This window comes from Harpegnathos saltator, unplaced genomic scaffold (genome assembly GCF_003227715.2).
Source record: "Harpegnathos saltator strain DR-91 unplaced genomic scaffold, Hsal_v8.6 scaffold381, whole genome shotgun sequence".
Lineage (NCBI taxonomy): Eukaryota > Metazoa > Arthropoda > Insecta > Hymenoptera > Formicidae > Harpegnathos > Harpegnathos saltator.
The window spans coordinates 1,388,669-1,407,440 of NW_020230185.1; the positions used below are offsets into that span (position 1 = coordinate 1,388,669).

At 46.6% G+C, this 18,772-nt stretch overlaps 1 protein-coding gene across 8 annotated transcripts in view; it reads left to right on the forward strand.

Moving 5' to 3' along the window:
* The first annotated feature begins 2,359 nt into the window (after nucleotides 1-2,359).
* The window catches only part of smash (smallish), an 88,546-nt gene continuing 72,133 nt past the window's right edge, over nucleotides 2,360-18,772 (forward strand). For all 8 annotated transcript variants that reach the window (XM_011156604.3, XM_025300740.1, XM_025300741.1 and 5 more), the window contains exon 1: nucleotides 2,360-2,805. The gene's annotated coding sequence lies outside the window, so the exon portion shown is untranslated. The remainder of the gene's footprint in view (nucleotides 2,806-18,772) is intronic.

Genomic DNA, 18,772 nt, shown 5'->3' on the forward strand with positions numbered 1-18,772 from the left:
CCGGCGGAGTTTTTTCGATTCTACGCACAGCCGCGTTTTCCACACATCGAAAGCGCGGCGAAACGAGTCTTGCTCTCGACGTTCCTCATTCCCAGTCTGGAAGGGAGAGACACACGTGTCGCCGTACGTCTAGGGAAGGACGAGAGGCGAGATCTGAAACAAAGGATCCAGATGGTGCGAGGAGAAGAAACGGGCGGGGGGGAGGGGGAAGGAGCGGGGGAGAACGCGGCAACCATCTTCCTGGTCCATAATTTAAAGCGCGAACCCGCTCCTACGGCCGCGTACAGCCCGGCACGCGAATAACAGTTCGGCAATGCCGACCTCGCGCAATTCTCGCGAGCGCCACATATCGCTCCTCGTGAGAAATTTTTTATCTTCTACGACCGTACGCAGATGCTTCTGCAGTAAGGATGGGCGACTCATCGGAAATCGATGTTTAAAATATTGATTAATAAAAAAAGATTGAAGCGATATCGATTATTTTCTAAAAAAGAATCGGTTTACCGATTAATCGATTAAATTTGCAAAGTAAACATTTAAATCAGCAGCAGATTAAATACTGCTAGGGGTGCGTTCGGAAACATCACTCGGATGCTCTCCTTGCTTACATGTTGGATGCGTTCTTAAATTCGCGACGGATGTAACCGGCGTTATTCAGTCCTTATTTTATACTGAATGTTAAACAAGGATGGAATGACGCCCGCAGTATTCTCAGTGTTAGTAGAAATCCTCCTAAAGGATCTTGCACGCTGGACGCGACGTGCTATGAGCGATATCTAATGAGAGTTCAGTTTCATGGAGAAAGAGCTTTTGTTTTTTCGTTAAAACAGAACTTTCATTAGATATCGCTTATTGTTCGTCGCTAATCGCGTCAGTGATGTGCGAGGCCTTTAATTCGGCATCTCATTTGATACATTTTCCATATGATAAGAGAACTAACTTTAGGAAAATAAGCGCTCTTATATTGGGCCATTCGTTATTGGGCAACGTTCCGAAACTTATCAATAAAAGCCGGACAACCCTATTGTCCATGAGTGTACAATAGATGTAGTAAACCTTAAGAAATTAGCCAATCCCAACCTACTTTTACAAGAATAATTGATCGTAGTTGGACAATTAATCTTAAGACTTAAAACTTTACTATATCTATTGTAGATTCGGATTTAACGTTCATAAATTTCGTTTACCGTATCTGAAAGACGATATTACAAAACTCCTTTATTAAAAAAAAAAATAAAAATCGGCTGCTGATGTTAAAAAAAAAGGTCATCGGTTAATTGAAAACAAACTATCAGTTCTTTCGATTAATCGATGAAAATCGCCCATCCCTATTCTCCGCGTGTCCGCGGAAATACATCTTTCTCAATTGTCGCGCGCAAAGTTAACCTCTCGGCCGGAAGAGAGCCGGTGGGCGACAATCTTACAACATTTTATGCAAGAATCAACGCGGTCCCTTGCCGCCGAAGCGATCGAAATGGCGCAAAAATGTTGACTCTCGTGTCTCCTCGTTCGCGCGGCGCTGTGCAAATTGCAGCGACTTTTGTAAAAAATGGCGGCCACTTTGATCGCTCGGCGGTTTGTCTACGGCACCGCGTACATCGTGATTGTTACGCCTCGTTCCTACCGTATCTTGTACCCGCGATGGCAACAGCGATGTAACGACAACGACAATCTCGTTAAAAGTTACGGAACACAGACGATAGCGACTACGCACGCCTGTTTCGCGCCTCTGCAACGGCTTCACGCCGTCGCGTCGCGACAAAGAAAGATGGACGTGCATTTGTCAAGCGACTCGGATCTCGCATCGAACTCGAGCGCGACGCGGAGATTGCATTCCCGGGCGCGGCGCGCGCGTTCGGCCGTTCCGCTTTCGCGTAATACATTGTATACATAAATCAAGACATACCTTACCGCGTACATTTTCACGATGCGGCTACCGTGCGCTCGCCGGCCTTCAACAAAGGCTCCCTCGCGCGCGCGAAGAAGGCGCTCCCGTCGCGAGGCGCTTCCTCTTGCCGTCTCTCACGAGGCGGATAATGACTCGCCTCGCCGTCCGCGCTCGTCTACAGCTTCATTTAGCGAGCAGCAGAAAGTGACGAATCGTCGGCGGAGTCAACGAGATAGATCGAAAGGTGGCTGTGTAACGGCCTGTAAGAACGGGAAGCCACGGGAAACCTCGTTCGCGGCCTCGACCCGTACAAAAGTTCGTTGAGGTTGTTCATGCGGCCGAGCCGGCCCGAAGACGGCCGAGGCGGGCCGAGCGCCGTACGCTCTCCGCGGCGTGAGCCGCGAGGTCCCCCGACGAGACTCGAGTCTCGCCGAGCCGCGCCGTAAACGACCGATCTCGCTGCCGCGGACCAAACAACCCGCCCAGTCAGTCCCTCACGGTAAACCGGCTCGTTCGGTTCTTTCGCGTCGTTCGTTCTCGCCGCGCGCGCGCGCGCGTCCCTCTCTCTCCCTCTTCGCCTCTGGCCTAGCCTCGTCACGGAGCGCTTCTGATCCTCGCGCCTCGGATTCCGAAGCCAACAACGGCCGGCGCGCGCCGCGCTCTCGGCAGTAGTAGTAGTAGTGATCTTCTTCGAGTGGCGGCGAGAGATCGTGCGAGCGGCCGTGCGCGTACGGCGATTCAGTGCGATCGATAAGTTGGTTTGACAAGCGCACGAGACCGGGCCCGCCGCGCCGCCGTGAGCCGCCATACAGCTGCCGTCTCTCTCCTGCGCTCGCCGCATTTTCGTCTCTCGGATTCTCTCCCGGTGCCCCTGCCTTGTGTGGATATTACTCGACGCAGGATAACATATCTCGCAAGTAAGTCACTCTCACGTCTCACGCTGCGGACTCGCAGCGTAGCGAGCGAGCGAACTAGCTAGCTAGCTAGCTAAGAAGGAAGCGGACGAACGCTCCGGAAAGAGATCGTAACGCGCGCTACGTAATTCGACTTATTGTTAGCGCTGCTCTCCGCGTCTCCGTCTTCGTCTCCGTGACCCAAATCCACTTTTAATTCGATGCTTCGCGGCGGATCCCGTACAGTACAGTCGCGTGTACCCGTCGCTCTCGGCCTCCTCCGTGAGAAGCTACGCGCGATCCTGCCAGCCTGACAATGTAACGCGCGGCTATTGTGACGAGGGTGGTCTCTCGTCGTCGTCGTCGTCGCGGTAACGGGCCGCGCTCGGCCGACAAAAGTGTAAGAGACGTCGTAATCTATGGAATGCTCGTTAGAGACATTTCTCAAAGGCCTCTACGGATCCTGTGTATTGTTTGTGTGAGCGAACGTGCGATTCGTCTTCGACCAATAGCCGCTCGCTGACCGTTATTTTCGAGAGAGAGAGAGAGAGAGAGAGAGAGAGAGAGGGCATAGGTAGATTTAGCGAGCTGGCTGATCGCGCGACGGCCGATAGCGGTGCGAGGCGTCGCAAGACGCCATCTCATTTCAGCCGATTACTCAAAGAGGATTGTCGAAGGATTCAAAGTCGACGGAGAGAGAGAGAGGGGTCAGTCTCGTGTGTTCGAGAGACTTCCCCGATCAGAGTTGTACTTTGTCTCACTCCAACGTGCGTCGTGCACCAGGTGCACTCTGCTTGACAAGTCGCTCGACGACAAGCGGACCGCCGCGCCGGAGAATCGCCGATTCGAGAAGCAGCGGGGGGAGGGGGGCAGGGGGAGCCCGACAATTCCAATTCCGTGGCGATCTCACGAGTGCACTCTGCGCGCTCTCGGCCGTTTCCTCGCTCTCGCTGTCCGACTTGCTTGCTGCGCGCAAATCCGATTTGAAGCAGACACGATCGAGTGGCATCCCCGGTGCCGACGGAGGAGTCGCTTCTAATCGCGGCGATCCGCACCGAATCGCACCAGAGCGGCCTCCGGGAGTCAACTGAGAGTGACTGACCGATTTGTAACCTTCCTCCCTTTATCTCCGGATTATTAGCGACAACAGAAGCTCGCTCGGACAGATCTCGCAAGCGTCGACGCGGGCAGAAGAGTCGTCGTCGTTATCGTCGTCGCCGTCGCCGTCGCCGTCGTCGCCGCGGATGCGCCGATGCGGCTCCGCTGGTGCAAATGCCCCTTTGTCGTCGACGACTCGCGGCCGTCGGTCGGCCGGGTCATCGGAGATCGATAGGCGGCTGGTGCTGCGTAGCAGCTGATAATTAACGATCCGCTCGCTCTCCGTCTCGCGCGCGCGGAAACGCGCGCGTCTCCATTAGCGCGCCGCCGCCGTCGTCGTCGTCCTCTGCGTTTCGCGTGTTACCTCGCCGGGTTACATAATAGGCTCCGTTAAATCGCAGCCGATTTATAACGGAGCGAGGCAAGCACGCGCGCGAGATCGCCCGCTCGTCACGCACGGCCCCTCACGCACGTGTCTCTTTCGGAATAATAACGCGGATTTGTGTTACACGCATACACACATATACACACGCACACACAGATAACGCGTTATCAGCGCGAGAGATCTCGCCGAGACGGTCTCTAACGAGACCGTCTGATTTATTCAATCTGTTTTCCCGGCCGACGAGATAAGAGGGAGATGTCTCTTTTGGGCTCCCGCTTGACGGCTTGATTAAAAAGAAAAACACGTGTCGACTCGCGAGCGTCGCGCGTCGGAATTTAAGGAGCGCGAGGATTATCACCTCGTCATCCGGAGAGCGTCGGAGCTCGCGCGGACCGCCCGGATGCGTGATTCGCGCTCTCTTGTCGTTCTCATCGAGAACACCGCGCCGAGGTGCTTCTCGAGTATCAGCGTCTTTTTGTTTTTTTTTTTTTTTTTTTGCCATTGTTGCGGCGAGAAACGGCCGTCAAAGCGCCAAAGTCGTGGATACTCGACTCGGGCAAAACGGTCGTGCGATCGCGCGGTATTTTCCCGCCCGAGACTCGGCGGGGACCCGAGAAGAATTGGCGCTGTTGCGACAGTCGCCGGATTGTTGTGACATGAGCATCGCTAATTCCAGCCCTCCTCCTCGGCCCCTACTCCCCTCGTCCGTTGGAATTCGCGGGGCGATTTTGCGAGCCGCCGTCCTTCCCGCGGCTGTCCAACGGCACGTAGCTTATCGATCAGTCGGTGAAAGTGACGCTTTAGCGTTCGATACAAATTTAGAAAGCCGGCTGTGCCATCCGCGTCCCGATGCAAATAGCGCTTCCTCGCGATTTAACGTTAGAATTTAGAGCTTCGCTCCAACACACTCGGTAGATATGCATCGGAGACTTTCACGTCGAGGAACACGCGCGCGAACACGTCGGAGACGGACGGACGGGGTCTTTCTCTCTCTCTCACAACCGCGTGTCGCTCAGGTTTTCGCGAGAGTCGTTGCTTCGACTTCGACGTCTTAACCCTGGCTAACTAACCTTTCGTAAACATGATGATCGCGACATTTGTTCACCCAATGAAAAGTAATTTCAGACCAAGCGGAATCATCAAAATTTTCGAGGATTTTATTCTCACACATGACTTCATGAGAATTTCTCTCTAAGGTTAAGAGGAAAATATTATAAACACATTGTTCTTAAAGTTAGAGGGATTATATAAGAGGAAAATTAATCGATATAAGGAGGAATCCTCTTGAAATGAGAGGAAAATAGTTAGAATAATATTCAATAAGTTTCAGATGAATGGTTCACCTCAATCGTTTTATCGAAAGAGAAATCCTTCTTCTGTGAAAGGCTTCGCTTGAAATATGAGACTATGGGAAAAATCACTTTACAAATGGAATACCTTTTTTGGGTGTTCCAAATGTTTCAATCAATCAATTCAAATAGGAAGCGTAACTTCAAATAAGATTATTATAAATTAAAATACAAACTCCATAAATATATATATTTAAATAAATATTTAACATCTAAATGGTTTTTATCGCTGACAAACATAAATATTTTATATCTAAAATATAAATTTTTGGCATAAAAATTAAAAGATAAATTTTATTTTATCTTTCCTGCTTCCGATTAGTCTTATTGCTCTCACAGATCTTAAAAAAAATTCAATTTATCCTCAAGATAAAATATTTTTGTCAAATTAAAGAAGTTCAATCCGAGTTTTTCATCGACGTCGTCATTTCCGCGAATGTTCAGTAATAACGTGGCTCACAAACAGCTAGTTATTTAGAGTTGAACGTTCGGTTCTATCACGACATCTCAATCGAGTGTATTACACCTAACCTAACATCGCGCGGACGACTGACTGCTCTCTCTCTCTCTCTCCCTTTCTCTCTAATGGAGAATCGATTACGTCGTGTGCACATTTTTATGTGTCGTATTGAATTTCCTGCCGGTCGACGCATTCGACGGCGAAGAAACTGCGTCTGCGACTCTTCTCGCGGCAGCAGCCTCTGCTTGGAGAATCTGCCTGGTGGGGAAAAAACGAACGACTCGTTTTTAACGAGCGCCGAGTAATCGACGTGATTTGCTCTACATAATGCGGAACGCGCAGATGGAGGAAACGCGTCGCTTCCCGTTCTTTATAACGTCCCGATACCGGAAACCTCTCCGACGAACGTAACGCGCGCGAGCGCTGGTTAGTGGAGGACGTGGAGGAGAGGAAGGACAGCCGCCGGTAGAAATCGATGATTTGCTTGGGCCGGTCGTTTGTCCGCTTTGATAGTCACGGAGGGAAGTAGTCGGCTGTCGCGCTTTCACGACCATTGTACTTTCTTCGGCGTCGGTTATCCCCGAGAACTTAATATCTTTACCTAACATTGTTGAAGTAGACCGCGGGAGGTCGATGCACGAGAATGACCGTAAAGAGACGTCCGCGAAATATTCCGCGGGGAGAACATTATCCAGAAAGAGAGAGAGAGAGAGAGAGGAAGAGCACTACGTCAGTTCGGATGACAGTCAGTCCGGAGTGACTTGTCGGTTTCCCGGACGGCGAAGATGTTAATGGACTCGATGCGGTCAGCAATTAGTTCTCCGGCGGCGAGTAGAATCCGCGTTCGCATCGAGGAGTAAATTACGCGATGCAAAAACAACAACGCGTCGTCGGATCGAGCCGAAACTTCGCAAAGGGTTTCTTCATTCGTCGGTCAAACGAAAGCGGGGCCTTGTCCTGCCTCGGCGATTAATCCTTTGCTACATAGCGGTCCTCGCAGAGTGCCACCTATCATCTCCAAGCTGGTTCCTGCAATAAGTTAAATTTTTCACATATTTCTTTAGCGTATTTGGTATTGTTGGACTACTGTTCCTCTAATTAATACGTCAACTTTTAGAGATCATTTCGAATAAGCAATTTGTTATCAACTAAGCATATACTGAACATAAAACTCGTTTTTAGAGAGTAAAGTCGTTTGCATGAAATTTTAAGTAACAACATATACTTGAAAATCATTATCTGAGGGTTTTTGAGCTCGCTGAATACAAATTCGGTGTGAGAAACACAAAATTAAAGATGGCGGACGGAATTTCCGAAATCAGCCGAATTTGCTTGAAACTTGTTACTTGGGGGTTTTTGAAGTCGCTGGATACGAATCCGGTGTGAAAAATACAAAATTCCAAATGACGGATCTCATATGGCGAACATAATTATAGAAATGAAACAAGTTGACTGCGCTTTTGAGAACCGGGCGAACTGACCGGTTATCAACCGAACTTTGCCGTATATACCCGTCATAACGGTATCGCGAATTTTCGATAACAAATTTGTAATTAGCAACCTCGAAAACCCTTAAATAACAAATCTCAAGCGAATTCAGCTGATTTCGAAAATGTCGTCCGCCATATTGGGCCCCCGGCCCCTTTGAATTTCGTATTTTTTCCACCAGATTTGTATTCAGCGACCCTACAAACCCCCGAGTAACAAGTTTCATAAAATTATATTCATTAGAAAAAAACGTGCAACGAAGGGTTAAAAATTGATAAGAGCAGCGGCTTCTCGCGGGAAAAAAGCGTCTACGGAGATTACCGAATATCTAACTATAGATGGTCCGAGGGCACTGATTAATCGATCGTTCAGGGGGCGGCGGGACATATTAAATTACCGCGCCGCCTTAATTAATAAACGCATTTGCATTCGACATTTTCTTCCAGTTTAGAAAACCGGTTCACCGCCGAAGTGCGTGCGCACTTGCGCGGACCATGTTGCAAGCGGAGACGCGCGCTGCTCGCTGGATCCGCTACTTTCTTGTCACCGGCGATTCGAGCTGTCTTCGCGACAGCGCGACATACCGCGGGAGATAATGAAAAAGCAAGTCGCATCGCCGCGACTGACTTTCTCTGGCGCGTCGCGGTGGTCGCCGAGCGAATTTCCATGCCGCGCGTCCGCGAGTATTGTTTTAATTCTTGGGTAATTACGAGTGGCGGAAAGGGGAGAGAAGAAGACACACACACGTACACAGAAGCCGCATCTCGCGATCTACGGCAGAATTTCTTCGCGATCTTGGAGGAGGCTCTTTCCTCAAGAACTCTTTCGATGTTGCGTTCGCTGAAAGCGTACTGCTGAGAAACGGAGAACGAAAGATGATATGAAATCGAGTGGAAAAATTTTTAATGGCATAATTGAGCTTCCCTTCGAGACAATACAAAAGTTTCGAGTGTGCGACCGATGATTTAAGTAATTTAATCCTTAAACGTAGTAGGATGGGTGAAAATGCACCCGATGATATTTTTTATCTATTGCCACTAGATGGCAGTTCGGATTTTTTATTCAATGAAAGGTTATTTTCCCTTTAAAAAATTATATATAATTGAAAACTGTTTTACACCTTGCTGCAAAATTTTACCAAATATTTATAGTTCATGTAAAAAGAAAATTATGGGTGAAAATTCATCCGATGATATTTTTTAACTGCTACTAAATAGCAGCTCGAGAAAGATTTTTTCTACTGTATTTGTGAAGTTATTATATTTTCTTGAAAAAATTGTATATGATTTAAAACTTTTACACACTGCTGCAAATTTTTATCAAATATATTTATAGTTCATATACTCTCAAAAAAAATAATAATTAAAAAATTATGGATGAAAATCCGATGATATTTTTTAATTGTTCCCACTAGATAGCTCAAATGAAAGGCAGTCTTTTTACAGTGAAAGGCTATCTTTCCTTTATTTTTCTTTTAAAAAATCGTACATGATTTAAAACTATTTTACAGATTTCTGCCAAATTCTTACCAAATATTTATACACACTCAAAAAAACAAAAAAAATTACAGGTAAAAATTCACTCGTTCTATAACTTGGTCTATAAATAACAAAAAGCACTCTACTGCTTTCAAGGTTAAATAATTCGAGTGTATTGCTCAAATGCGCACTAAATTATCCAACTCGAGCTATAATTTCGTCGGTCGCATCTGCTTTTAGGTTTGTCAACCCGAAAAAAAAAAGTATCACGACACACAGTATCGCGCTATCACTTAAACGCGCTAATTCGTATTCATAATTCTCATCTGTGCCGTGCAATAAGAGAGATGTCCGTCGTCTCATTGGGACTTTATGAGATAATTGCATTGACGGTCTACTCGATTGACCTCTACTAAACGGAGTTTAGCCGCCGGCGCCGTGCGATAAAAAGGTTTTCGGCAGTTTCGCTAAAGCGATAGTCGCGACAACCGCAGAAAGAAAGAGAGAGAAAGAGAGAACGAGTGAGCGAGTAAATGACGAGAGATAAATTCCGGCTGTCGAAACTGGCGGGGAGTAATAACGCAGGTAACAAAGCAAACGTTAACGTTATCTCGCTCGCGCCGGGGTATTCATTGTGGTCGTGCGACGAGAGAGTGGATATACATGACTAATTGGCAGTGCCGTGAATTATTGCAACGTCCTCGGACGCCGCAGAGCGTCGAGGAGTCTCGAGAGAGATTATGCTCGCTCAAACGCGTGATTTACAGAATTTCGCTCTTTCTTACGGCGCCTCCAACGTATGATTACACCGCGGGTTTCCACCGCGCGGCCTCATGCGAGCCTAATCATCACAATGATAAATTATAGATCTCGGCAGGACGAAAGAGCGAAATCGCATCAAACAGAGGTCAAGCCTTCGCACGACGTCCGCCCGTCCGTTCGTCCGTTCACTCGCTCGCTCGCTCGTTGAGATTATGTACGATTACTCGTCGCAGCGCGCTAACGGCTTTTGAAGGTTGCCTCCGCTCCTGCGACCGGGCGGACGAACACCACAATTAGGATACTTCGCACGATGTCGCGCGCGAGAGAGTTATTTTGGAGGCGCGCGTCCTGAGCACACAATAAGCCGAGATAAGCTTGGGAATCGTCGGCGGCGAAGCGAGCACGGCGCGCGGCGTTGCCTCACAGCGAGGCGAGCTTTCCCCTCGTTTTTGTGAAAATGGCCTCCTTCTCACACCGCCGGCTATTCACTCTCCTGCGAGAAAACTCTCAATGAGCTGAAATGAAACCGCGGTTCGCACGCGGTCCTTCCATCTTCCCTAGCATTTTCTCCACCTTTCCGCGATCCTTCCGCGGCATGAGAACTCGGCCCCTTAGGTGTGCTCATAACGAGGAGGGGGGACTGGTGACAAAGATTACAGAGTTGAGCGGGGGAGTGAGGATAAAACTCGCGGCGACATCTGGGTGCCTGCGATGAGTCTAAACTCTGTGCGCGAAGAGAGAGAGAGAGAGAGAGAGAGAGAGAGAGAGAGAAAGAGAGAGAGAGACGGTCTCGGTTCGCGCGACGACGAACTTTGACGACAGTTCGATGACTAGAAACGATATTCCTGTTATCACTCGTGAGAACATTCCTCTGGATTAGGGATGCAACGATAAATCGATAATATATCGATATGTCGAGAAACAAATATCGAATATTTATCGATATCTTTTTGTCTCCGATAAAATCGAGATATCGATATGAATTTTACTGATTTTCGTATTTTTCAGTTACAGCTCTGGGGGGGGGGACCTATTACGGTTCTACAACCGACATGAAAATAACAAAAGTGAGTGAATTCACTAGAATATATATTATGTAATTGCTCGATATCTAGTAAATTCGCTCACTTTTATCATTTCCACCTCAATCGTTGATGACCGTAATAGATCTCCTGCTCCATGTATGCGGTGATCTCCGGCAAATGACTGCGGTTCATTATATATTTTCTAATAAGAATACGACAATAAATTATATGAAGATAAAAATTTTTGAAAGATCTTTACAAATTTTTCGTGCATACCCTTTATATGCGTATGCCCTATACGTAAACATTTTTTTATATAAGTATCGATATTTTTCAAAATTATCGATATTATCGTTATCGATGGTTCTGAATGACGATAATATCGTTATCGGTATTTTAAGAAATCGTTGCATCCCTACTCTGAATGCGTTGCGAGCTCTCCGCTGAGCTGTGTGAGCAGTTGACTGCACGCAAATCTACAGGAAGGTCTTCCACGGCCGAATTTTCGTTCCCAGACGATGAAAAGTCAGTCGGACAAGTGGAATTTTATCTCGCGCGCGGAGAAATGTGCGTCGCGATAAGCATAGACTTGTAATATCTAGATCGCGCGGTCTCTCTCAACGTCTCTCCCTTTGCTGGTACGCGTCAGAAATTAGAAAGAGATGGTTGCTGTACGGGTACCATTCTATCTTTTTCTAAAGACGCGTGGTAGGATGAAGAAGCCCTTGGTGGAGGACGAAAAAGGAAGGTAGAGGGGAGTGGAACGATACAAATAATCCCCACTCCAAACATTATCAAACGAAGACAGAATGATACTCCAAAATGTGCTCTCTCTCTCTCTCTCTCTCTCTCTTTCTAATATTTGACGACTTTTCGGGTGAATGCGCGGTCTAGTTATTATTCGTCTATGGCGATAAGTAAATATCGCGTCCACCATGTTCTTTCTCTTTTTTTTTTTTTTTTAACTCGAGTTTCCTTCATATCGATACAACTCCGTTTCGACTTTTTCTCCTCCGTTTCTTTTTCCCTCATCACAAAGCTTCGCTCGACAGATCAACGTGTACAGTTATAGGCACGACCGTAAATCCTTTGTTCACGTCGGACTGTGCATCGGGCTTAATACGCGCATTACATACGTCGAGAGGTGACCATCAGGCCGGCGTTATTCAGAAGTTACATTCGTGCTACGCGAACGTGACATTTCTCTCGCGAGATACGGCTTCTCAATTGTCACGCGAAGCTCTATGTAGGATCTTTGCTCCTCGCCTAGAAAAAATGCTAGTCGGAGGGGGGGGAGAGGGGGATACCGGGCGCCGAACAGCTCGATGTAACTTTTGAACTTTTCGGGAACCCGCCTCGCAGAGGATATTTACGGCGCGTTCTTTTTCTCTTCTTCCACTGCGTATTCGTGTTATGCTAATATGCTAATACTCGGCGATGACAAAGAGGACCGAAAGAGATGCCGAAGAGATGACCCGACGAGCGTGTTTCGGCGAACGTGTGTGTCGGACCTTTGCCCTCCTGTCCGCACAGAAGTCGCATTTTTGTAGGATAACGAAAGTATCGGCCATAATTTACGCGGAGCCACGGCATTTAATGAAATCGCGCGATGCGATCTGCAGAATCTCACGACTGTGAGTGTGATGTTAGAATTTTGTACCGTAAACCGCCATTTCACTCGTCGCCGACGTCGATTCCTCACATCGTGTGTAAGCTAATCTGAGTCGCTCGGAGAAGGATCTCCGTCGAGATCGATTTCGCGCCAAAAGTCGCGACTTGGGATCGGCGATGTTCGGAAATACATCGATCCTTAAAATATCGATGTTTCGAATATTTAAATATAATATAATATTATATTTATATATAAATATAATCGATGTTTAAAACATTAATAAAAATTAATTAATAAAAAAAAATTTGAAATGACATCGATTGTTTTCTAAAAAAAAAATCTTCCCCTTTTCAAGAAGAAAAAAAATCGATTTACCGACTAATCGATTAAATTTGCAAAGTAAACACATTTAAATTGGTTAGCATCAGATTAAATATTGCTAGAGGTGCGTTCGGAAACATCACTCGGATGCTCTCCTTGCTTACATGTTGAATGCGTTCTTAAATTAGCAACAGATGCAACCGGCTGATTATTCAATCCTTATTTTTCACTGAATGTTAAACAAGGATGGAATGACGTCCGCAGTATTCTCGGTATTACTAGAAATCCTCCTAAAGGATCTTGCACACTGGGCGCGACTAGCGACGTGCTGTGAGCAATATCTAATGAGAGTTCTGTCTTAAGAAGAAAGAGCTCTCATTTCTTCTTTAAAACAGAACTCTCGTTGGCTGAAATCGCTTATTGTTCGTCGCTAATCGCTTCAGTGTGCGAGGCATCTCGTTTGATGTATTTTTCCATATGATAAGAGAAGCAACTTTGAGAAGATAAGTGCTCTCATTGGGCCATTCGGCAACGTTCCGAAACTTATCAATAAAAGTGGGACAACCCTATTGTCCATGACTATACGATAGATGTAGTAAACTTTAAACCCTAAGAAATTAACTAATCCTAACCTACTTTTATAAGAGTAATTGACTCTGTGGTTGGCCAATTTCTTAAGACTGAAAGCTTACTACCTATTACTACTACCTATTACAGATCCGAACTTAATATTTATCTGAATTTCGTTTATCTGAAAGACGATATTGCAAAAGCCCTCTATTTAAAAAAAAGAAATAAAAATTGGCTGCCGATGTCGAGAGGAAAAATCATCAGACATCGATCAATAGGAGTAAAAATAAAATCATCTGAAAACATGGATTGATCGAAAACAATCTGTCGGTTCTTTCGATTAATCGATGAAAATCGCCCGTCGCTAGTCGCGATTGAGGGGGAGAGAGAGAAAGAGAAGGTTGACTCGACGACGGTGTTCTCGCGGACGCGCGGACGTGGACGTAAATTTCGAGCGGGCGATTATCCGGCGGAGCCGCCGCTCCTTATTCCGCGCGCACGAGCGACGATTACTGGCTCGTTTTCTCGCGGTGTTTCGCGCTGATAAAAGCGTAGCGGCTAGGTGCGCGACACCTGTTACGCGTAGATACGATAATTATAGTCATCGGCCTGTCGTCCGCTATTACGCGCGCAGGAATCCGAGGACTTCGGGGATGTAACGAGAGAACCGAACGACAGCTGTGAGCGCGTCTCGCCCGTTTTATTAGCCGCGACCGTCGTCTCCTAAAGCGACGTCCACACATCTCAGCTCGCGCCGCGTTTCCGCGACTGATGCTGAGCCCGGGACGGAGTCGGCGAGCGATCTTTCGCGACGTGACGTCAAATCATCGCTCGTGATCGCGTCTCCATTTCCATTTTCCTCCGACTCCGCCGTCGCAGAAGGACGATTTACGGCAAGCCGAGAGAGCTACGCTCGGCCGACATTGAGAAAATGCGCGCGAAAGAAGCGGGACGTTTCCCAATCGGTGAGGTACAGTTAGCTCCCGGCGACAGTCGCCGGTTAAAAACGCGGTTAGAAGTTCGGAGGAGCAACACAATGGCGCCGCGCCGCGAGAATCGCGCCTGGTCTCGTCGAAGTTTACAATGGCGGTTATCGAATTCTGTGTTTCGCGGCGGGGCCGTGGAAACGGCGAAAGCTCCGCGAAAGCTCGCTCTCTAAACCGTGATATTCACATTGAGGGAAGCGCGTACACTGGAAAGCAAAACAGTTGTTTGAGCAGTTCTTTTTTTTTCTAGTGACATTGGTAATCCGTGTAGTTGTGAATTTAAGAATCACTGCTTAACCAAACTGCAAACAAACCGAAAGATCGCGGGTCTCTCTGACCCGAATTATGCGTTGAGGTTAGAGAGAGACACACACAGTTGGGATTAGAGTAACTTGCGATCTTTTGCGCAAGTCCTTGAGCAGCGATTCTCAAATTTTACAACCAGAGACTAGTTACTAACATTTATAAAAAAAAAAAACTGTCGAAATCGTTTTGCTTTCCAGTGTCCAATGTCTCGAATTTACTAATAAAAACGTCTTCTAGACTCGGTTTTTATTCGCTAGCGTCTAAAATTCCAGACGCGGCATCGAAGTTGAACATGTCCAAGTTTGTCGCAGCGGCCGCTAGACGTCGCATCTTCCAAGTTTTAGTTTCCAGCGAATAAAAATCGTGCGTGTAGAAGAAGTTCCTACCAGCGAATTAAGAGCGAGTTTTATCTGCAAGGACGTGTCATCTCAGACAACTCCGTCGAGATAACGCACTTTTCAACTTTAGACGAAGCAATGCATATTTCTGCATTCGGAGGAAATAAACCGCGATCTTATCTAGACGATCATCCGTCCGGCGACGGAATCATCGCTTCCCCCTCTCTCTCGTCGCGCACTTCAAATCAACCCGCGCGAGCGGGACAAAAAGCCGCCGCGACGACGTTTCCGACAGAAACTGCCGCTCCCGGAGAAATGCGCGCCGCTGTGAGCGACGCGGAGGATCGCGTCGCGACGCGCGCGCTACACTCGCTTTGAGAACCTCGTATTTTGCATCGCTCGCTTTTGCCGCTAAGAGTCTCCACCGTGCATAAATCAGTAGCAGCGCGCAGCGGCGGCGTCGTCGGTAGATTGAACCACATTCCGGCGCGCATTGAATGCATTACGCGGGACCCGCGACCTAACCCTCGTTTGAGAAAAAAATAAATACCGCGTCCGACGACGACGCGTCGATACACCGGCAGGAAGGAGAGGGAGGGCAAAGCCGCGGAATATTCGCGCGCGCGCGCGCGCGTGGCTCGGTCGTAATTTAAATTTAATCTACTGGCGATTAAAGTCTCATTAGACGATCGGATCAACGATTGGGCCCTCGCCAACTGCTCGCTCGATTTAAACGCGTAATGCTTTGCCACCGCGCGATCTGAGGATCGCGTTTCTACCGCGCCGCGTAGAGCGGGGCGGTAGAGGGGGCGAGAGGGGGAGGGAGGTCGAGAGCAGCCGATTCTTATTAAAATACCGCGATATAGAGGCGAATCCTCTTTCGCACGATTTATTCGTCAGATCGCTCGGCTGGGAGGAGATATATTTAACGACGTCCTCCGTGCTGCGTTTTAGTTATTCGAAGCACGTTAACGAATCATCCGAGAGCGATCTCCGCTTGATTTTTCCCAGCGCCGCGATATCTCATTACCTTAACGAGACGGTGTCTTTGGGATGTCTTTGAGAATATTACACGCGCGATGAACGTAAACGAACGCGTGCGCGCTTGCATGTTTTCGCAGGGCAAATGTCACGGGGGGAGGGGGGATCGTACACTTTCTTGGGAAATATTTTCATTCGCGAATGCCAGACGCGAGGCTGGAAGGCGAGGGGAGAGAGCTTTCGCACGTAACTCTTCTCGAGGAAATTTCGCGAGATGAAATATTTACTTATTTACTTATTTATTTATCGTAGGTTTTAGGAAGACCTTTCTTTTGGTACAATGCGCTGCATGTAGTTTTATTATATTAATAACACTGCCATTACAAAGGACCAAAAAGAAAAAGAAAACGTTTTGATGTGAAGGAAAAAATAAAATACAAAGGACAGAGAAAGATAACAAATGTAAATATAAGTATAAATAGTTTGCGTATTCAATAGTTACACTAAATGCCTAATATGTGGATAATAATAATGATGATGTTGATGACGATGATGATGATGATGATAACGCTACTAAAAACGGGAATGCAGCAGGGATCTCGCGGACAGATTTGACAAATATTTAAGTCGCCGCGTTTTTAAATGTCGCCTTTCGGTGTCGCTCACTTTCTCTCTCTTTCTCTCTCTCTCTCTCTCTCTCTCTCTCTCTCTCTCTGGCGCGATCTCGATCTCTTTCCATTCTCACGCGTTTCTCGATTGCTCGCGGCAAGGAATCGTCACCGGTCAATTTCCGCGCTACTCTTGAATCTTCAGAAGTTAGGCAGGGCCGCACAATGCGATCCACGGAAGATTAAATCTTTTGGCAGCTGACAGCAGGCTTTGTGCTTATTTCCGACCGACCTGCTTTAGCTCGTCGAACGCGTCTCCGTCTCCGTCTCGCATCTCTCGCGCGCGTCTTCGCGGCGCGGCCGGGGCGTATTTTCGCGCTCGTTTCGAAGCTTGGAGGTGTTTAAGCCTGTAAGTCCTTTTCGACTCATTCAAAATGCGTCTACGAGAGTGATTCAAGATGCCCGCGAAATATCGTTCGAACCGCACGGCGGGACTCTTAACATCGCAGTGTTTTTGTTTTGCAGAACGATGTGTATACGCCAATCTTGTTGTCTCGTTGTCCTCGTTGCTCAGCGAGATACTCTCTCTCTCTCTCTCTCTCTCTCTCTCTATCGCGGTAACTCTTGGAAATAAGTCGCTCTCGGTAATGTTGCAGTACGGCGAACGCGCATTTCGCGTTTTACTTTTTTTTTTTTTTTTTTTTTTACTGGACTTTACGCACTCGTTTTCGCAAGTCGCTTCAATTCCGAGTGATCGAAATTAATCACGTCGGCGCGTCAACCGGCACAAGTTGGTTACTTAACACATCCGGCTGGAAAAAAGGATGCTAATCGAATCGGATAACCCGCTATTACATTGATAAGTGTACCGATGCTGACAGCGGCAGACTTTCGATCTGTTGTTTCTCAAAGCCACACTTTCTACACTCGTTTTCGTTCTTCCGTCGCTCTTCTTGCGGCTAATCGGAGTAGACCTTTTTCTCCGCTCGCGAGGTCGCGACGAAGTCGAATCTCGAGGACTTGTGCACCCAAATAAAAATAATTTCCCATACAGCGCAAAAATTGCAGCGACATTGCAATATTGTTGCAACGTTGCAACAACGTTGCTGCAACTTTTTGTGCTGTATGGGTTCAGCAGAACAAGCGGAATCATCTAAATTACAGAGAATTTTATTCTTATATATGGCCTCAAAAGAATTTCTCTAAAATTAAGAGGAAAATATTATAAACACATTATTCTTAAAGTTAGAGGGATTATATATTGTATGTATAATGCAAATCTTATTAATTTTAATATAAATTTCCTCTTACACACAGATTATTTAATCTTTTCTTAAGAGAATTATTATTTACTTTTACTGGTTATACTAGTTAATTTGAAAAAAGTTATTATAATGTATAGCGAAAAGTAACATATATATAGATGTACTTCTGACTCCTATTCTACAATAAGTAGGCACGATTGAAATAAGATCATCATAACAAATAAATTTCCAACCAGTTTTGTCATGGACTTTATAGCTACAAAAATGTTCATCATAAACAATTGCACGAAACATGGTTAAAAGAAAGAATGTATTGTTCAACTTCTTGCAATAGATTATAAACTGTACTTGATTATAAACTGTATTACCAAATATGGATAAATTATCTTCGTTATGTGTTATAGCAACACATATATACCTTTTTTAAAAGGCGTCCCAAACATTCTAGCTCATGAGCGTGTGGTTATTTTTTCACTCATGTCTGCAGATAGAGCATTATTGAAGAAAAGAAGCCGACATTCGAGTCAACATATTCCTCTTCATACAAGAGGAAAATTGATTGACACAAGAGGGAATCCTCTAGAAAGAAGAGGAAAATAATAAATATCTAATAAAATAAGATGGACTCTTGTCACTTTAATCATTTTATCGAAAGATGAATCCTTTATCCGTAAAAGGCTTCATGTAGAATATGAGACTGTGGGAAAAATCACTTTACAAATAAAATATCTTTTTTTTTTTTAGAGTGTGCTTATTAGCGATCAGCGAGTCGCCGGCGGAAGAGTGAGAGAGAGAGAGAGGGGGATGACGCAGCGCGCGAGCGCCGAAAAACGCGCAAAAAAAATCCGGCCCGCTCGCAATTAATATCGTCCGCGGACCGATAAATCTTGCCGATGCTTCGCGGAAGCGCAAATGCGGGAAACGTTGAAAATGAGCCAGTAAGCGAGCAAATGAGGACA